Source organism: Ostrinia furnacalis, unplaced genomic scaffold (genome assembly GCF_004193835.3).
Source record: "Ostrinia furnacalis isolate ACB-3 unplaced genomic scaffold, ASM419383v2 OfSCF2841, whole genome shotgun sequence".
Classification (NCBI taxonomy): domain Eukaryota; kingdom Metazoa; phylum Arthropoda; class Insecta; order Lepidoptera; family Crambidae; genus Ostrinia; species Ostrinia furnacalis.
In genome coordinates, this window is record NW_021133080.1 from 262197 (window position 1) to 283287 (window position 21091).

Below are 21091 nucleotides of genomic sequence, written 5' to 3' on the forward strand. Positions count from 1 at the left end.
TCCGTTACTAATGAACAATCGATACTATCTAACGTTAGTAACAATACTATTTGTTCAGGGATTGTTAGATGGAAGCAAAACATACGCGGGCTTAATTATTATGATTTGTGTACATCCGTTTAATTAAACTTTAGATATGATATGTATCGAAACTACAATAACAATTAAGTTCTATTTACCTTTCCAGCAGCATTTAAATGAGTTTTAATGAAGTAAATGAAAATGCTCTTCGCGTATCAAAATGTGTATAATTAATGAGAAAGTTAACCCACAAATGTCAATCAAGCCACGAGAAACGTCCGCCCAATGTCACCGAGAAGATTAACCTCTGGCCTCCGAGCTGACACCGCGACCCCCGCCAGTGTCTAATTACACCGCGACCCGGTGCTGATAACAACCGCACTAACTCTCCCCGAACCACTCCACATACGACACTCGGATTTATCGGCAACCATCAATCCTCCCCGCTCGAAACAACGATAAACATGACGTATCGCGACCCGCCGACGCATAAAACCTATCCGGCAAAAAGATAAAAGCACATCGAACTATCAAAACGTCTTTTCGACTTCTCAAACGGAACATCGCAATTCGAAAAGCCTTTTGATGTTTCACGACGTTTACATTCCGTTTGAAGTACCAACTCACGCTTGAAAATGTTATTTCTTTGATTAACGATTTACAAAGTTAAACATGAAACCTTTTTTGTAACTTGCTTACAGCCATGTGGAAAGATATAAAAGCTAAATTAGTTAATTGAACGATTCTTATGATTTTATCTGATTTTTAGCCAAATCGAGCGTGGCCACCTAATGGGCTGCATGAACTGCATCCAGGATAGTTTAACTAAATATCTTTTTATGAAACAAAAGATTTACATGTTTTATAATTAAAATTAATGGCTAACCAGAAAACGTAAGAGGAGACAAGTATATACCTATAAAATTTAAATTAATTTTGACCAAAATGACCTATTAGCATCAGCAAAAAGGGGCTCTTTACATGTCTCCTTATCTTATGACGTTGAAAAGTATGTATAGAATTAGAATAATGTAATTGAACGTCATACTCGTAGAATAAATTCATAGCAAATTGAGACGACATACTGAGACAGCGTCACTCGACCGGTTTAAATTAAAGTAAAACACACAAAGTAAAGCGCCACCTAATCACAGTAAAGAGTGATAACAATGCGTAGATATAAGCAAACAAATAACCACCAACTTTTAGGGTGGAACTAATAAGACCTTGGATACAAAGTCACAGCTATACACATGGAAAACATGTAGCTTCTAAATCATTACGCGGTTTTATGGTAATAACCTGAAATATGATAGAGCACGCACTAACGCTCGTAAATGTGTTAGCACCTTTACAGTGCTAGCGCCTTTGCTGTTATCGCACGTTCTGAGAGAAAACAAAATCATATTCAAACATTATTCTGGAACCTTCAGCTGCACGGCACTCAAGATTTAATTGGCGCATAATGAGTAACAATTAGTTTTAACATACAAGCTATTTAAAAGGACTATGTCATCAAAATTCGTATCACATTGAGGAAATAACAATTAAGAACGTGTCATCGCCAATGAAGGTTGATAAAAATTTACTTCTATAGCATGAAATTAAGTCACATTTTAGCAATTTAAACAATTCTTTCAGTATGATTGATCAATCAAATAGCAATTTAAACGCGGAAATATTTATAACGAAATCATACTTTTATTACTGATTTAGTCCCGATAAATGTCTGATTTCATCGTTTAAGGTACAAAAACATGGAGGCGAGATTTAATAGCCTGATAAGAGCAACTTCAAGAAACTTCCGAGTCGCAATGTTGCGCATCAAAAACACATCAAGACAAGTTTGATTCCATCGCGATTGCTTTTATTGCGTTTATTTAGTCAGAGGCACTAACCGTGTGAATTTCTTGAGCACGATTCCACAATCAACACTTTGTGATCTTCGGCAGAAAAAAATAGAAAATAGTTTAGCTAACACGAGGACGAAAATGTGTCATGTCATGTCTTACTCCGTTTTCGCTATTTACATAAAATATAAATTATACCTGAGACGGATGTTATTTGAAATTTATTCTGATTTATGTATTACAAACCCAATAATCATAGCATAATAAATTATTTTCAAATTGTATTTTTATTTTTCTTGAATTGGCAATTGTGAATATTCCATTTGAAATTCCTGGGAAATTCTTAAATAAATTGTTATATTCAAGTATGTATTAATTAGTATTTTAATGAGCTTGTTCTGGTGTCACGACACGCGATCTTCGGCACATTTGTTTACATTATAAGAGGGAATACATTATCGAGAGCGAGCGGAGAATACGTACAATAATATGGAGTCACAATAGATAGACATAATGATGGAAGGATTGGCGAGGCTGTCACAACAAAGCCATGAAGTGTAGACGCTCTCTACTACACGCAAACTGGTTCAATTTAGTATATTCTTTGACAGCTTATACTTATAAAAAGAAATGGAACTACATCAAAACAAAAGACAACTTCAATGCTTGAATTGAATCCACGTGACTGCGTAAGTAGAAACTAGTATACTCGCACGTGTCTTCTCTGCCTTCCTATGTTGTGTTGCTGTGCATCACAAACAACGCATATTTAATAAGGAGTAGCACTGGCACTACCCACCGCACACAGAATACTAATCACCCGCCAAAGATCAATACTCGGCCGCACAAAGACGTTAATAAAATAAATAATTCAATCTCATGAAACAAAGAAGAACAAGGAACTATTAAAATGTATGTTGATGAGTATAATTATTGTTCTCCACAAATAAACAATACAACAACGGAAAGAGCAAAAGCAGAAAAACGTATATTACTCTCATAAAAAATATGTCACCGAATAACCGTTTTCATGACGTTGAAATGATGACAAAACTGAAACATGACGAATTACCTACTTAACCTTATTGAAAATAACGGGAGTACCGTATTTGAGGTGAGTAATAAGGATACAAACGGGGGACGTTCCAGATATGATTCTACAATCATGATCACGAATTCTTGTGCTATCGTAGTGATAAAACAACTGGCCCTTAGGCGACTGACAAGACTCAATCGGAACCAACGGTATAAAGTGCCCTCCGTGGCAAGGAATAAAATTTCTTTTTGGCTGATGATACAAGCCTGCAATACCCTGTAACTCCTGGACAAGCTGGGAACAGATACAGAGTGTATTTACGGTACCTGTGTATCGATCGACCCAGTGCCTGCGAGTGAAGAAAGTTCGTTCGTTCATTTCAGTCAGCCAAATGACGTCCACTGTTGGACAAAGGCCTTCCCCTAGGATTTCTATAAGCGAATCCGTAATGCAGCGATTAGAGCTCTAATCGCTGCATTACGGAGGGGTTCTAAGATAACTTAGAAATATTAACCCATATTAGGAAATATTATGGTCTTCTTTTACGAACTCTCAACATTTAGATTGTTTGCATGTAAGTCATGAACGAGCTTCTTGAATTGAAATCAATTCTATTCGAGAGAAAATTTACGTGCTATTTATATCACTGAACAATCCGCTTGAATCATCAAAACCAATTACAAACAATGAAGATTAATTGTTATTTTTCAACGTCACATTACGTACTTAAGACGAATAGTGATATCAAACACATACGATCACCAAAACAACATGTCGCGAGTCACGACTGCTGACGACTTGTTGGTGCCTAATAAAAGAAAATTCTAATAGGGGAGACTGGGGCTGGTTTTAACAGGGGTAAATACTAACAGCGTAATTACATAGAACCTATTCGACTTACCACGCTAATTCCAACGCACTTTGTGCCTACGAATAAGCGCGAACGTGTCTCGACCTGTCAGTTGCCGGTCAAGCGTCACGGGAGCAGGTTGCGTCAGACGTCTCCAATTTCACAGGAAAATGAACTTTTTTACGTGTTTAATTTTTTGCATTACTCTTTAAATATGTATCGTAGAAAATTGGCTTTGGTATTGCATAAATCAGAATTTATTGTATTTTTCATTAATTTCAAAGTTTTAATCGAAAATATAACCGGTAAAAGAAAAACAATAATTTTGTGCAAAATGAGGTCGTGGGGTTGGTTTTAACAAAATGCACGGGGTAGGTTCTAACGCGTTAATATTTGCCTCGAACATTGAGTAAGACTGACTTTTATAACCAAAGTTGTATGTTGATTTATTAGAGGAGTATTTTTTTTGTTATTTTATTTGATAAAGATAGATTTAGTAAGTTTTAAGTTTATTACACATGTTTAAACGGTAAGGAGCCGAATTTCAATGATCATTTAATTTTGATGATCAAAAATTATTTTTTGTTCTTTGATTTGAGTAATGCTGATTGAGTGAGTCAGTCTAATAAATTTTAAGTTTTCTGTTTATTTTATGAACGGTAAGGAACCGCATTTAATTTTATTAGTGTTTCTAATAAACATTGATTATTATTTTGTTGTTTATCTTAGCCAAAATCCCATTCCCAACTATAAATCATTTCTTACCCCCGCTGTTAAAACTTTCCCCAGCGATGTTAAAACCAACCCCAAACCGGGGGTAAGATCTAACAAGTGACTTGTTTGGCAAAACTCGATTTTTCTCAGATATGGTAATTATTATATACATTTTGTTGTACTTTACGTAAAGTTCATTAAATTTGAAATCACGTACCAAAAAACCATGTTTCTTGCTAAAGCAGTTTAGAAAATATTACGCTCAAATCAAAATTTGTTAGGACCAGCCCCAGTCTCCCCTACTAAATTTAGCAATCTACCGAATATAAATCAACTGTTAATTGATAAAAATCATACAAGTTAAGGATGTGGAAGGATTCTGTTCAAAAAGAGCATCTCCGCCCGCTCTGCTTGAGATATTTTCTTCATTACAATAATGAAATACATAATTTTCTCACGACAAAAAGTACCTAGCTTATGTACTCGTATATGAATGTAAAAACTTTGAGAACTTCCTGAGAATCTTTTGGAATTTGGAATCTCATAAACCATGAAATTAGAATAACGCCAGTATGATTTTCATAAGGTACCTAATCAATTCACATAGATGTTATGAATTTTAAATAGATCAGTTTATGACCGGTCTGTTGACATCATTAACGAGTTAGTATTGAAACTGTTCCGCTATGTAAGAAATGTATGATTTGATTTGATCACATGTGTGCATAACGTGCGCAGATTTAGCTTGTAGAGCATTTGTTGGGTAATCATCCATTTATGTGTTAGTTAACGACTTAATCTCATCCAATTTGGCACTTGATCTATTTGAATTTAATTGCTTGATTAGACCGAAATAAATTAACCGCGAGTTTTAATATTTACTTTTGCAAACCAACTGCAGACAGACAACCATATCAGTCATCTCGGACGTCACTGCGGCAAGGCATTTATTCACGAATTCTCGAAATGTAGTGTGTGGTTATTTGGGAATATTCCCAAATCTGTGCCAGACGCAAATAGACAGTCATAATAACTTTGCGTCTGCTCGAGATTTTATCGACCTTATTACACTGAACTTATGAGTGAAATATATCATGCGATTTGCGCCACCAGTTTCATTCTGGTTGCATTTGACAAAGATAACGTTGTTCCAAAATTAAACCGTTGCCTTTCATTTGGAGAAGTATTTGATTTTAAACCTCTTGTTGTTTCAAATAATACACCAAAATTACCGACGAATAGAAGCCCTACACCTGTTTCCAGTATTTTTCACACAATGCGTCGAAAAGCGCTAAAACTTGGATACAATTTCGTAAATAAGTGACTGTCATTAACTAAATGAAAAAAAAAACTATAAAGGGAAGATAATTGGACAGTTACTAGTGTTCTTCTGTCTTGAGTGATCAAAAGCTTCATTGATGCTGAATTTCATAGGCTACTTTTTCAGCAGTTCACGAGGTTTCTACAACATTAGTGGCAGAGCAATTTTATTGAGTACTAGCTGACCCGGCGAACTTTGTTCCGCCTTAATGGCAATAAATAAGCAGACGTTTTTTTAATTTCGAACGGGATAAAAAGTATCCTATGTCCTTCTCCTGGCTCTAAACTACCTCCCTGACAATTTTCAGCTAAATCGGTTCAGCCGTTCTTGAGTTATAAGCGAAGTAACTAACACGACTTTCTTTTATATACAGTGTGAGTCACGTTAAAGTGTACATATGAAAATAGATAAAACTAGACCTATTTTTATCGACAAAAAAGAAGTCAATTTTTTTTTTGAGATTTTTTTTTATTTTTTTATAGAATTTTTTTTCTTCCAATTACTTATTGTAAATAAAACGTAATAACTTTTAAAGTAAGCCGTATATCCTGATAAAATAAAAACAGTCATAATGCTAAATAACAGGCGATACTGAAAAAATACATAAAATACCCAGAAAATGCTAACAAATAATAAAAAATGAGACTTTTTGAAAAAAATCTGCTTAAAAATTCGTACTTTTTTGGTTATTTGATAAATTTCTCAAAAAAATGCCCTTATAACAGGTGGTTTTTATTACTTTGTATTATTCTCTATCGTATTATCTTTGTAAAACCAAAAATCGCATGTCTCTATCCCTATCACAACATTTGCTATGATCGTTTGAACAAAGGCCTGCCACAACATTATTCTCCGCTACAGGTAGAGACAATTTTAATTTTAACTAAAATGCTTATTTTACTTCGAAATCTTTTGTTTTTATTTGAAATCTAACTTGTCTTTATCAAAATTACAAATCTAGAGCCATTTTCATTTTCGTTGTTAACGAAGCGTTGAATGGCGCGCCCGGAGAGGCTTAGTTCAAACAATCATTGCAAACGTTGTGATAGGGATAGGGACATGCGATTTTTGGTTTTACGAAGGTAATACGATAGAGAATAATACAAAGTAATAAAAACCACCGGTTATAGGGGCATTTTTTGGAGAAATTTATCAAATAACCAAAAAAACACGAATTTTTAAGCAGATTTTTTTCAAAAAGTATCATTTTTTATTATTTGTTGGCATTTTTTGTGTATTGTATGTATTTTATTAGTATCGCCTGTTATTTAGCATTATTACTGTTTTTATTTTATCAGGATATACCGCTTAGTTTAAAAGTTATTACGTTTTCATTACAATAGGTAATTAGAAGAAAAAAAATTCGATAAAAAATTAAAAAAAAATCTCAAAAATTTTTTGACCTCTTTTTTGTCGATAAAAATAGGTTTAGTTTTATCTATTTTCATATGTACACTTTAACGTGACTCACACTGTATATAGATGTAAGAAATTTTTCTCGGCTATGTGAGCAGCCCTGCTGCGCGTATCGTTGCGCTTGCGACGCTAGCCGTGCTCAAGTTACAGCCATTGCTAGAAAAATGTAGGGCGCGTCCAATTTCAAAGTGCATTGGGACTTGCTCAACGCGGGCCCCGCTCGCCGGCGTTGGCAAAACAAAGTGGAATGCGGTTTCCGATTCCATAAACATATCTCCATAGCCCTGTTAGTGTGCCGCTAATCGTGCGATGCAAGTAAATGTAACATTTTACGACTACATTCATCAAAACTATAGCAATGAGGCCGATTCTACAACAACAGCACAATTGAGAAAATCCAAAATAAAATGAACTGGATTAGAAATACACCAATTTGAGACATTCCTACTTTGATATGTATTAGATACGTAGGTACATAAACAACACAAACTTGTTAAATGACTTGATTATTCCATAAAAAGAACCAAAAGGAAAAGGGCTCCGAAATGCCTCAAGCTATGACAAGCGGATTAGTACGTAGGGTTGCCCAAAAATCCTGATAACTTTGAATAAAAAAAGGATAGATACAATATCTACCATACTTACAGACCCCTCTTTTTTACGCTGTAAATAGTAGACAGCTAAAATTACTTTTATAATACACGGATATTTACAAAATTTGTACACGCTATAAACTTGTCAGAGATCGATTATATCAGTATATTATACAGAATGTTGGCAACCCTAAGTATTTAATAAGGAACTTTTATTCAAACACCAAGAGTAGTAACTACATATGAGATCAAAAAAGATATAAGGAAAAATAAGAAAAAAATTACCGACCTTATTAAGTAATAAGGTAGATACCTACCAAAGTTTTATGTATTCTGTTTACGCTGCTACGAGATGAAAAATATATTTTAAAACTTATTTAATAAAATAGAAATCTTGTAGGTATGTCTTATATCACTTCCACAGATCTTAAATGCTGATTTAGTTAAAATAATTTATTGTGGGATTAGAGCATGATCTTGATCAGAAATCTATTTGCAAAAGCACGTACCGACGTGGAAATCGACTTCTTATCTTGACGATAGCATTTTTTAAAGCAAATCCTGTTGGAGTAATAATGATTTTGATTTGTTATAGGTATACTTTATTGCGGAAAATAGCTGAGACGTGCTATTTTCATACAGTGACAACAAAACATTGCTAAAAGAATTCAAAGCTGAAAGGTTCTGTTTTATTTAGAACGTAACTTGTTTGTTCGTTGGAAGTACTGACCTCGTGCTGGTAAGTAGTTTATATGTCCAACGTATAAAAAAGGGCTAAGCCAGAAATAAGCGCTGTCTCAACGTTAGAGAAATGGCATGTGAGGTCACGGCCACACGCTCGATTTCACTTCACTGTTGTCAATGCGCGCCAGCCGAGCGGCTAAACTGTTGCCTGCCAGTAACTACATCAATTTGTATGGTTCCTTTTACCTACTTCTTACATTCAAAACTAAATTATCAAAATAAGAATTTGCAAAAACAATTTTATTTTGCAACCGCGAATATTAAACAGACACTTCATTGTCTACGAATTCGTAGACGGCTCGTAGCAGCATAACACGAATTGCGCTTTTTGCTACAGATTATAATTCAATTACCCGGCATTACCGCAGGTTAAGCTTAAGCCAAATCGTATCTCATAAAATATTTATAACGAAACGTGGAGGTACTTACAAAAACAAACACAAAGGTAATATAAACAAACCGCGGCTTACTGATGTGCCGCGGCCTTCCCGACCCAAAAGCTGGCGTATGTAATGATTTTGTAATTTAACAAATTCCATTAATTCAATTATAATTGTTAAAGAAACACGCTTACGGATTAACGTAAATCGTGATTGCCGTTTTTGTGAAAAATAAAATTGTTGCCGTAATACCACACATAAAAATAATAACATCACAGTAACAGTATTTAAAAAAAAAAAAAAAAAGTATATAAGTAGTATATCCGTTAAGCTAGCACCCATAACACAAGCATTAAGTTGCTTACTTTGGGGCTAGCTGGCGCTGTGTGAAATTGTCCAAAGATTTATTTATTTATTATTTATTTATTATTTATTTAACATCGATTGGTAACCGATTTGTCACAAGTCACGAATTCTTACGGGCTATGGCCAAGCACCGACCTCCTTTCCCTGCTGCACTGGCGCAACGAACAAACAGAATAACTAGACGAAGATGTCGGCGCACGAAATCGTAGCGAAACCTGCGCGCGCGACTTTCACTGTGAGCGGTGTGCGCGAGCGCGTGAGCTGGCCGTGCGAGGCGCGCGCCGCTGGGACTGCTACTGGCAGCGCCTGCGAGCCCTCGCGGCCGCGGCCTGCCCGCCGTCATCATCTGATAACTGAAACCACCCTCTTCTCCGCGCGGTTATCATTCGCGAGACCTACTTCTGTAATACCCTCCGTGACGGTTTAATTTCTTTATCATTGTTTTGTCATAATATTTCTATCTTGCCCTCTATTTGTTAGATAGTAAGTGTAAATAAAACGACGCAAATGAATATCTAGCCATGAAAGAAATGCACGTGTCACATATTTTTTTCATTTATTTTCGACCGAGTTTGGTATTGCGCTCCGCGAAAACCAATTTAGAGGTGTCAACAAAGTGCCAGTATGGAGTATTGCAATTTGCAACCAACATAATTTAAAACAAGTTGCGGTCACTGTATTCACATTACATCCTCCTATTTCTCTTAGTTACGTGAGCCCCAATGATATTGCAGCAGACGTACTGAATTATCGCACAAATTATACCAACCTAGAGACCGTGCATCGGTGCAGTTAACCACACTGCGTATTGATTTTCCGGCTATCAGAAATGGAAATAGAACGGCCTGTCACTAGATCAATATTATTGCTCATTATTTATTAGGCACAAGAAGAAGTTTCTTTCTAGACCACAGTATGGAGGGCATCTTCCATCAGCGTACAATATTAAAAAAACAATAACAACATGAAACGTATATCTTTTATCATGAAGTCTAGTATGACATACATAAATAAAAGTAGACTAGAGCAAACATGTCACATACATTTTTCATTAAACGACACTGTGTTTTTGTACACCAGTTAGTATTTAGAACCGAAAGATAAGAACTAACTTCACCGCTTGTCACCAGGTTAAGATTTATTTAACCAACCATATCAGGTCGGGTTGCGAACCAATTGCACAACCAACTGCCCTTTAACTCGATCTTGACATATTGCTGTGATGTAAGTGCTTCATGAATAAATCCAAGATGCACAATCGATTTCAATGATATGTAGTTACAAAAAAAAAGAGTCAATTTGTGTCATCAAAGTGAACAATAAATCATGTTGTATTGTGCTGGTTGCGATTCTATGAACAAATAACGGCGTATTGACCGATGGAAGAAAGTGTTTAGTAACGGTACTCGAAATGTAACAAAACTCCCGGGTAATGAGGCCGCCATGGGCCGAGATGACTCATAACCAGCTGACTCCTAATAGAACAATGGCACAAAAATTGCATAATTTATTTCACGATATGGATTATCGTGATTGTGAATTGATACCGGTGTAAAACTGAAAACTAATCCTGAAAATGTGTTATATTTGAGTACTAGAATTAATCCTTTATGTTTCACCACCTCCAAAAACATCCTGTACTAAAATAAGTATATCAACACACCAGAATAGTTTGATAGAGTGACACGTGACTTACAAAAATACTCAATTTATAAAAATAAAATATTGATGACACACAGGTACCTACTCCCAATCTTTGTGAATGACCGACCTATCCAACGACATCCTACACACAAGAATGAAAAAATCACAAATTTTATTTCACAACTTTATAGGCGTGATTAATATGTAAACCATGCCAAATTACAGCTTTTTAGTACCAAGTGTCTATGAGTTTTAAACTACGAACAGAAAGATGGACTTGGCAAAACTTACTAATTCTGAACTCGTTGTTTTGCCTGAAAAATTAACTCCATGGGTTGCGTAATTATTTTTTTACAGTTTAGTCACGAAAAATATAAAAATGTCATTCAATACACTGACCTACGAAAGCAGTCAGCGAACAAAATCCCTAAGCGCTTCTGAGTAGCCTGATATTTGATACTAAATTGGATGATCGGTCTTGTATTACATACATTACCCTTATTAACATCAAGTAGCTTCGATCGATCGATCAAATTGCGAAGTTTTAAATTAATATCAACGTTCCATTAAAAACAAGCTTGCAGAGATAGCGTTGGGCCCGTAGTTTGTAGTTAAGTGGACGCTTAATATAAGAGTTCCCTGATGTAAGATATACTAAGTGAAAAGTTATTAGGTCTGCAGCTAAAAGATAAGCACAAGTACGTAATAAAAGCTTGTACAGTATAAACTGAGTTTAATATCATTCCCGCACAGATGCCGGAGTTCATGAGAAATTCTGCACTTCCGAGAGGATTGCAGTTAAAACTTCTTACTTTTATGTACCCGAGTATGTAGTTGTATTTCCACTCAATATTGCGTTTTTTTTTAAACACGTTTCCGTCGTGTTCATTTAATAGTACGTACGTGATAAAAATATCTTGATTTAAAAATTATACCCGTTTTGGTTATGAAACTTGAATGTAACAGGAGCCACATTACAAGAGGTACGAGTGTTGTTGATAGGCAAAAAGATCGGTGAATGTTTCAGCGCCACTTAACGAAACAAAAAATACTTCGCTATTGTGCAATCTGCCTCTTTGTGTTTAAGCTCAATAAAACCGCCCATCGCGCGGGTATGCACAGCTTGTACCTTTTCTCTCTCATGATTAACAATCTGCAAGCTTTAATTTATTCATGAAACTTTAAGTCCGTATTATGAAACAAAGCTCAAAACTTGATTAAAACTCGCTCGATAGATCGATTCAATTTCAATATTGGGACCAATGGCAGTGGATGTTTTAATTTTACTAGCGATTCAATGTTCGTTGATCAACAGCATAATATTACAATCGCTTTCTATTATCTATTGAAACTATTAATAAACTAATTGAGATTGTATTCACTGTCATAAGACTCTACCCTCTAGCCTCTACTAACAATAAATGCTCGTACATTGTAGTGGCGATAACACGAACGGGTCCAATATAATTTAATTAGTGTTTGTGTTAAGCGGTTAACGACATCTCAGAGACATGATGAGTCATTGTTCCCAAAATATCCTGTGAGGTACGAGTATTACATGAGGATAACATTTTGTAAGTTCACTAATTACGGCCCGGAATTGTCACGCGCGCGCCTCATCAAAACTTGCGAGGCTTTTTGGCTAAGCCCCAAAAAGGTTAATCACCCATCGCGATGAATACATCGCCATTTACGGTGCCAATTTATTTATAAGCCACGATAAGTGTTAACTCGAATTATAATCGGGAAAATTAATAAACTAGTTTTTGGTACCTATGGAATTTCTGAAAAAATCTTCAGGACACCAGATGTAGGTAATGCAAAAGGATACATAAGGGTTAGAAATCATACTGCCTAGTTTTTTACGCACAATTTGTCATAATAATGAGATAATCAAAAAATAAGGCAATGATCAAAATATACGCCAAAAATGCCCTTTTGCCCAAACCGTCGAGCACGCCCCTAGTGATCCCAATAAGAACACGGCCATTATGCATTCTGCCAAAATTTCATTATTTGTTATGTAATGGAACTTTTATAAATTGAATCATTGCTTAATAATAAATTATAATCACAATATTCAATTATCTAATTATAGATTGGTAACGACAGTTTATCTGATAATATTTGTTGTGTAAAAACTGCACTTGGTCACTGCTCCAGATAAGATTGCAATCACAGAAAGGATAAATAAAATGCAATAAAACTTTGATTTGGTTAGCGTCAGCGGTGATCTCTACAATTTACAAAGGATTAGCTTAGTAATTTTGGAGCTTTCGTTTTCCTATCTAAAAGGCGATACGCTAACTAAACGGAGATGTTATCTATTCAATTACACATTTACGATTATCGACCAGCTTTAATTTAATCGCCTAGCTACAGTATGAAAGGTACGTTTGATTGGCAATCGGCTACCGAAGCCTATTAACAAGATATCAATATAGAGCACGAAGGACAACTATATTTACTAAACTTTTAAACACATGCGAACGCGAGTCATCTGCGCGCCTGCAATCATGTGTTTACTGCGACTACATCGTAAACGTACCTTGGGAAGCGCATTAATGATTACCTACATCAAATAACTAAACACAGTACTGTATGCTAACCATTGTTACAGAGCAGGAGCAATTTCAATTCTATTAACCTAACCTTTACCTAACTGTCTATAGTAACTGTTCGTCGAAAACGAATCCATCAATGTGTCAAACTGTCTCGACCACAATAAAGTTGTGACGTAGCAGCGCGAGGTAAGCGAGCCCATAAAACTACGCTCGAATCGATATTAGGTAATGTAAATAAAACGCAACGCGAAATTCACTTACAATGCGGAGCGAGATTTATGAACGCTGTGTGACTTTTATATTTTATTCATGCCGGTGAATATTTGTCACTTTACCTATTTGCCGGGAAGCTTGATGATATGAATATTCAGGGGAATGTGAGTGAAACGAACGTACAGTACGAGAGAGGAGCGACGGAGCCAGGCTGGTGACGACTCGGGCGTGGGCGTGGGCGGCGGCGACAGAGCTACGTAGCTGAAATATCAAGAAATTCGTTTTTCATAACTATAAGAAACTGGTGGCCACTCGCTTGCTTTAAACGCGAATTCTAAGAAATAATGCACACAACGCGACGGGATGAACGAGACAGGGTATCTATCTAGATCATGGAAAACTGCAAACATTGTGTGACACGTGAGTGATGAGCGTTGCGCGAGTCCGCTGAAAGTGATAAGGATTGACTCAAGCTGAAACCACGGGGCAACGTATTATGATGTATCACATCGTCGGCGACTAACGTTCCGATTTGAAAAATGACAGATGTTGACAAAAATGAGGCACCCGGTGCCACTGAACTACTTGATTGCCGTAATGAAATTAAAATAACGATGCGATAGGTGTCCAAGAACAATGGCAACGCGGTTTGAGCAAACATTTCGCGTTATCTTGACAGGTTTACTTAATAACACTGTAATGTAGCAAATAAGGCTTCCGAGAATTTGTTAGCATACTCTTGAAATAGTACCGCTATCAGAAATTCATTTTCATGTGTCAGATAAATGAGATTCATCCAAGTTTTACCTTGTATTAACAGTAGTTTCACTATCTCTGATTTCCATAGCTCTATTGTAGTGCGAAAATGATAAGAAAGCTTACGAGTGGCTCTATTAAAAAAGACCTCCGCTTTGGACCGAGTACTCACTCGATCTCAGTGCTCCAAATGTCGTCTTCGTCCTCTTCGGCGAGCATTTTTTATATGTCAGCGGAACTTTATGATGATTCGCGAGTAGGTACCCGGCGTTTTACGATCTGCAAATAGGCATGCGCCGCTTCCTTTTAGATTGACGAAATCCGAATGACCCTTCCCAGGAAGTACTCCAGTTCGGTAAAACTCGATTAACGAACGAGGATAATTGGAAATGTTACTGGGAGAGAAAGTTAGCCTGTAAAAGTTATCCAATATATTTCTGTAATAAAACAGACTTTTCCGTAATACGATTCTGCATTTTCCAACAATGGACCGTTTAAAAAATCAATTTATATTTTAAACCCATCATTTACGATTTACAATGGCGAAGACAGACGAAATTATCATGCATCATACATTCTTTAAAACAAATGACAGAACATTTGTTACAACCATTCGAGTCTTACTTAATAAATCAGTCTTTTGGTTGCCATTAACTTGAATAATGCTTTCGCGGTTTGTTATTTTTGAAATTCCTGCATCATCATTTTGTTAGTCACTGATGATGACGCGATTCCGTTATTGACTTATCTCTAACAAAAATTAATCAACTTAAACTCTACATTAAACTTCCCTTTTCTAGTAATAGAATCCAGAGCCATGAAACTCATGACTCCTTACTAAAATGTACAAGAATAATGAGCTTGACATTAATAATTTGACAGCTGCTTGTGGCTGAACTGTCGTTAGAATTTTTTTCAATCTGTAAACAGAATCGCGAGCATACTAAGACAAAAGTGAAATAATAAATGGAATTGTACATACCCTCCTAACCAATTCACAAAAAAACTCATTAATACGAACTAATACACTATTTTCACATAAATAAAACAAGGTACTCTTGTCAAAATTACGAATTTATCAGATCAATGCATTGTAATCGACTGGCGCTTTATCAATTATTATCAATAACCAACGTAATTATTAAATTTATCAAAGATAAATTACAATTCACATCAAAATATGATAATTTTCAATGACTAGAGATAGTTTTAACTAGTCAAATATACAAGGTCGCCTAGGAGCAAGTGACCGCCCTACTTTACTACTACTTTAGGAAAAATAAGGAAAAAAATCTATAATAATTATTTTTTATGTTACACAATAAATTATGAAATTCTTCGAAAATTGAGACCCCTTATGATATTTTACATTACCAGGACCACAATTTTTCAAATACTTGTGTTTTTTTGTTTGTATCGGCATCCTTAAAATTTTGAACGATTTTTACTTTCACTCCTCTTTGACTCGTCGTTTTGTAAAAAAAACACACTAACCCACACTAACTAACAAGCGAAGTGCTTGTAAAAATGGTACCTACACTCATATCTTTTTTGCGACTAGTCTTCTTAGAGTATTATACCATTTTGGAATCTTGGATAGTTGCGTCAACTTTATAAAAAACTTGCCGCAGTAGTGTTCATACTTTTTTTTTACAAAACGACGAATCGAAGTGGAGTGAAAGTTAAAATCGTTCAAAATTTTTAGGAAATATCATATTTTGATTAACTTTTGTGTAAAAACTGCAAGGATTCTGGGAGTTTTAAGAATTGGGGTGGACAGCAGCACTACTTAAGTTGCCGATACAAACAAAAAAACAGAAATATTTAAAAAATGGTGGTCCTGGTAATGTAAAATATCATAAGGGGTCTCAATTTCCGAAGAATTTCATAATTTATTATGTAACTTAAAAAAAATTTTTTTTCTTATTTTTCCTAAGGTATGTAGTCATGACTATGTCCATCCTGCGGCGCCGGCTTATCCTTGAATTTTGGGACACGTTGTATATCCAGAAAATATGTAGTGTAGCTACATATTTTAAGCTCTACAAATTGCAATTACAATCACATAAATTAATGTATTCTGAAATTCAGGACCAAGTCATACGAAAACATTAATTTGTCGAAGTGTGTGAAGCTACAAACTGTTTCAAAGGGTTTGGTGTTAAAGATGGACAACGACGATTCGCTTATTGGATAAATGCATATCAGCTTATTTGTAGTCGTAGATCTAATTTGAGTTGTTCCGTTTGCGATGGCTGACGTAAACGCATCCCGGAGCGCGTGCGCCGGGACTAGGGTTGCCAGACTTGCCAGGTGTCTACGGTTTTTTACGGACGTGTCCGGCTAAATATTTTGTCGTCCGGCCTGCCGGTTTTTTTGTTAGGCTAAGTGAATGCGGCGAGAGTTGAAAGTCGTGTGCACAAGTAAAGCCATGACGCGAGATTTTTTTTTAATATTTTTTGTTTTTTGATATACAGGGTGTTAGGTAAATGGGTATATGAGCCGACACTAGCCCATGTTAACATGGGCATATAAATGGTATGGCGAAGTCAGAAATTTGATATCATCATTTTGTTTTTTTTAATTTTCATACAAAATAAATTTTGTAAAATCCGATTTGTATGAAAATTAAAATAATTAAAATGAAAATATCAATTTTCTGACTTCACCATACCANAAATGGTATGGCGAAGTCAGAAATTTGATATCATCATTTTGTTTTTTTTAATTTTCATACAAAATAAATTTTGTAAAATCCGATTTGTATGAAAATTAAAATAATTAAAATGAAAATATCAATTTTCTGACTTCACCATACCATTTATATGCCCATGTTAACATGGGCTAGTGTCAGCTCATATACCCATTTACCTAACACCCTGTATACATTAGATTTATAATGCTACGATTAGCTCAAAAGAAGTATGTCCGGGTAAAATGTCCGGCTAAATTAAGTACAGAGTCCGGCTTTTGTGTTTTTGGACCTGGCTGCCCTAGCCGGGACCCTCAAGTGGGTAACGATGCATGCGCGGATGCAAGCGCCTGCGCAGCGTCATCTCGAGAGGTGTCCAGCTGGCGCCGCCGCCAATCATTCAATTAATCGCACTCCCCGCTGCACGAATCAAGTATCAATTACATACGGTCCTCGACCAAAGACTACACTTCACACAACATTGTTATGCTACACTGTCCAGAGCACTGCAGCAAAATTTAAAAAGCTCACAATAAAGCTCGGATAATTTCGTTTAGACGTACGCACGTGACTGCAACACGATAGTACATAAATTGATACCAATGCGGTAGAATTAAAACCAATGATATTCTATTTAATATTTTGTAGCATTGATTAACCAATCAATAGTTAGAGTTAATTAATGCAGAGTATAAACTATAGTGAATACTAATGTGACATCAATAAAAGCCTCATAACAAAATAATCAGATAACATTACTTGCGTAGTTATTTTCAGAGAAAAATATTAGCTGAAAAAACGAAGGCGTGTTAACAACAGCTGTCAGACCACGCTGACGGGTAACGGACAGTCGCATAATAAACTTATCTTATCCAGTTCTTTATTGGCCAAACATGGTAAAGGAGTGATGAGACAAACATCGAACCAGTCTGAGAATTTTTTAAGACGACATAAAAATATTAACATTAAACAGACAACCATGCAAAGCACTTCTTGTAATTCCGTAATAAGTCGTAATTTTCAGGGAATCAATTCACGTTCCACCAGAATTTACAACATCATTTCCAATGCTACGGATCTTTAGGGTAGAGCTACTGAAATGTCATTCGTAACGGCTAATATCAGTGGCTTTATCGAAATCTTGGAGTATCCCCTGAAACAGGGGTTTATCTTTCCCATCTGACAATCAAGTTGATTAAAGCCTGAAATATCATAAGCAAACTGAGAACCATCTGGAATATTCTTAATCACTGAACCCATTCGAACAACCGGATATTTTTCAGGGAAAAATGAAAACATGACTTTTTTGTATAGAATTGAGATGTTTTCACTTCTTGCCCTCTACCTTGCAGATACGTCGATAAGTAATTTTAAACATTGGGTACGTCTCCAAATAAATATTTCCACACCCATCGTTTATACGAGAACCTAGCATACATGTAGGTAGCTGAATGAATCACGCTACATTACGAGATCAAATAAACCAGTTTAACGTAAGTGCGCCTATTAACGACCCCCCAAAATTTGTATTCTATTACCGCCCTATTTTCCTTTCTTTCATAAAAGACATAATAACAGGTTCCAGAAAACACGTTACCTAAAAAATATCTAGATATGTTTATTGACTATCAAAACGATTAAAGTTTGTGTTCGTAAATAACCAGTAAACGGAGTTATTTGATATTAAATGGGACGCGCCCGCAACGGACGCACTTTTCATACTGACGCGCTCCCAGCTACTTAAGGTGCACCTTGTTATTAATTAGCGATTTTAACACATTTAAAATGAGTATACCAACATGTTTTTGCATAACAATATTAATTCGTACTTTAGTTTCCTTAATAAACCCTCAATATAGCCCTCTCGCTGTATTTTTGTGGCTTAAAAACAATTTTAAATAAGGGCGGTAATAGAAACACTTTTAATAATTTGGTTCCTAATAACGACCCATGGCGTTGTTAGAATTTTGATAACGTTTTTTATTTTAGTATTTATATCTTTAATTACGCATTTAACCTCCATTTTATTATCTTGATCGATTCATAAGAATATTTCACATAATTAAATCAATTAACGCCATACGTTAATTGTCATAGGTTTGGCATAAAACTGCAATGAACATTAAAGAATATCTCTAATAATGTATGGCAATAGATTTTAATAAAACCTGTTAAATTCTAATTAGTACCTATTTGATATAAAATAAAACCTAATAAAAATGATACTTCACTGATCACGTCTTCATTAAAGTAGATATTTTAGTTTGTTACTCATTTTTTTTACGGTCGCTAATAGAATAAAGTAATATTCATAGTGGATTCTATTACCGCCTCATAACTATAACGCCACTTGCGAAGACTTATAAGCCTGTATTTTGTATATAACTAACATTTATGACATGACACCAAACCAATCATGCGTTATCACAACTACTATGTAACTTTTTAAGATCTTTTGAATAATAAAAAAATAATTTAAAATAATTATACAGACAGTGTCCAATTGTTCATAGTTTAAATTAAAATACACAATTACACACAATTAACATCAACCAAAAACTATTTAAGAATTATAGTCAAATTAAAAATAAAATATTAAATGAAAAATAAATTTTATTAAAACTCAAATACAATTTAAATAATGACCCCCACTACTCACTAGAACACCGGGTACCGCGTCATCAAGTATAATAGAGGAATTTATTATTCTACTATTTCTGCTTGATTATTTATTTATTTTCGAGAAGCGTGCCTTTTCTCTTTTAAGAATAAAAAAAATTAACTTGAAAAAAAAAAAACAAATTTAACTAAAACTAAAAGCAAAACAAATTTAACTTGAAAAAATCAAGTGGTTCCCGAGCCTCTGAGCGGGAATCGAACCCGTGCCTCTTGGAATATACCCAATTGAAGAGCAATATTCTTAGCGGTCGGTAATAGAAACAGAAAAAACGTTAATAGAAACACACCTCGTCTATAGGTCGGTAATAGAAACAACTGCTTTTTCAGATTAAATTGCTATTTATTAATTATTGTGTAATTGTATACTCATTATTACTACTTGAATTCAAAGACTACTTCATCATTGTTATAAATAAATTAAAGTGTATTTTCTATCACCACGTCTTATATCTAATTTTCTAATGTTTATCCGAAGTCAGCTTAAACTGGCGGTAATAGGCGCATTTACGTTACCATTTGAATACTGAAAAGGGAAAATGGACACCTGTATCTCGGTGGATTGTGTAAAATCGATTTGGATGCTCTATCTACCCGTCAAAGAGTGGCGATTTGTGTGTGTGGGTGCGCGTGACGGCACGGTTATGCCGCAGAATGGGACAATGTGGCGGGCGGCCTCGTGCAGTCAGCTCGTCACGACCAGCTGACAATGCCTCCTCTGTGGACATAGGCTTATTGATATCATCCAATTTATCAGAAGAATTGCAGGTTTCTTTATTTTTTGGTCTTGAAATTCTAATACTGATTCCTGATATCAAAAAAGCCAATCGTGCATTGTCTAGCAGATCCAATATCAATTTGAAGTGAATGATGCCTGCCTAGAGTAGTCAATGAAAAACTTATTATACTGATATTTGATGCGTTATTTTGCAGCAAATATGTTTTGCACACATAAACGTCGCATAAAAGTGACAAACGATGAAACGTTAGAAGAACAGCGTTTGAAATAACATCCATAACAATCATTTATGGTAGACAATTCCAACGCAAATAATATTAGAACAAACAATCAGGAAAAACAACATACTAAACAGTTTTAACCGCTGCTTTATAACTTAAAACTGAAAATAGCCGAGATAAAAAATAAAACGTGACTAAATTCCGTATTTTTATTCCGTTGCTGGAAGTGTCAGAAAAAAAATCTAAGAGAACCGTAAAAACGTCATTGCAATTGCACTATCTATTCACAACTTTT

General features: G+C 35.2%; 1 protein-coding gene across 15 annotated transcripts in view; it reads right to left on the minus strand.

Annotated features, from left to right (window-relative positions):
- The window catches only part of mtd (TLD domain-containing protein mustard), a 136234-nt gene that overhangs the window by 94999 nt on the left and 20144 nt on the right, over nucleotides 1-21091 (minus strand). For 2 of the 15 annotated variants that reach the window (XM_028309900.1, XM_028309899.1), the window contains exon 1: nucleotides 9406-9590. The exons of 5 other annotated variants lie outside the window; for them this stretch is intronic. The gene's annotated coding sequence lies outside the window, so the exon portion shown is untranslated. Of the gene's footprint in view, nucleotides 1-9405; nucleotides 9591-13895; nucleotides 13939-15450; nucleotides 15473-21091 lie in introns of those variants that run through there. 8 more of the 15 variants (XM_028309895.1, XM_028309896.1, XM_028309905.1 and 5 more) reach the window with 7 other exon arrangements.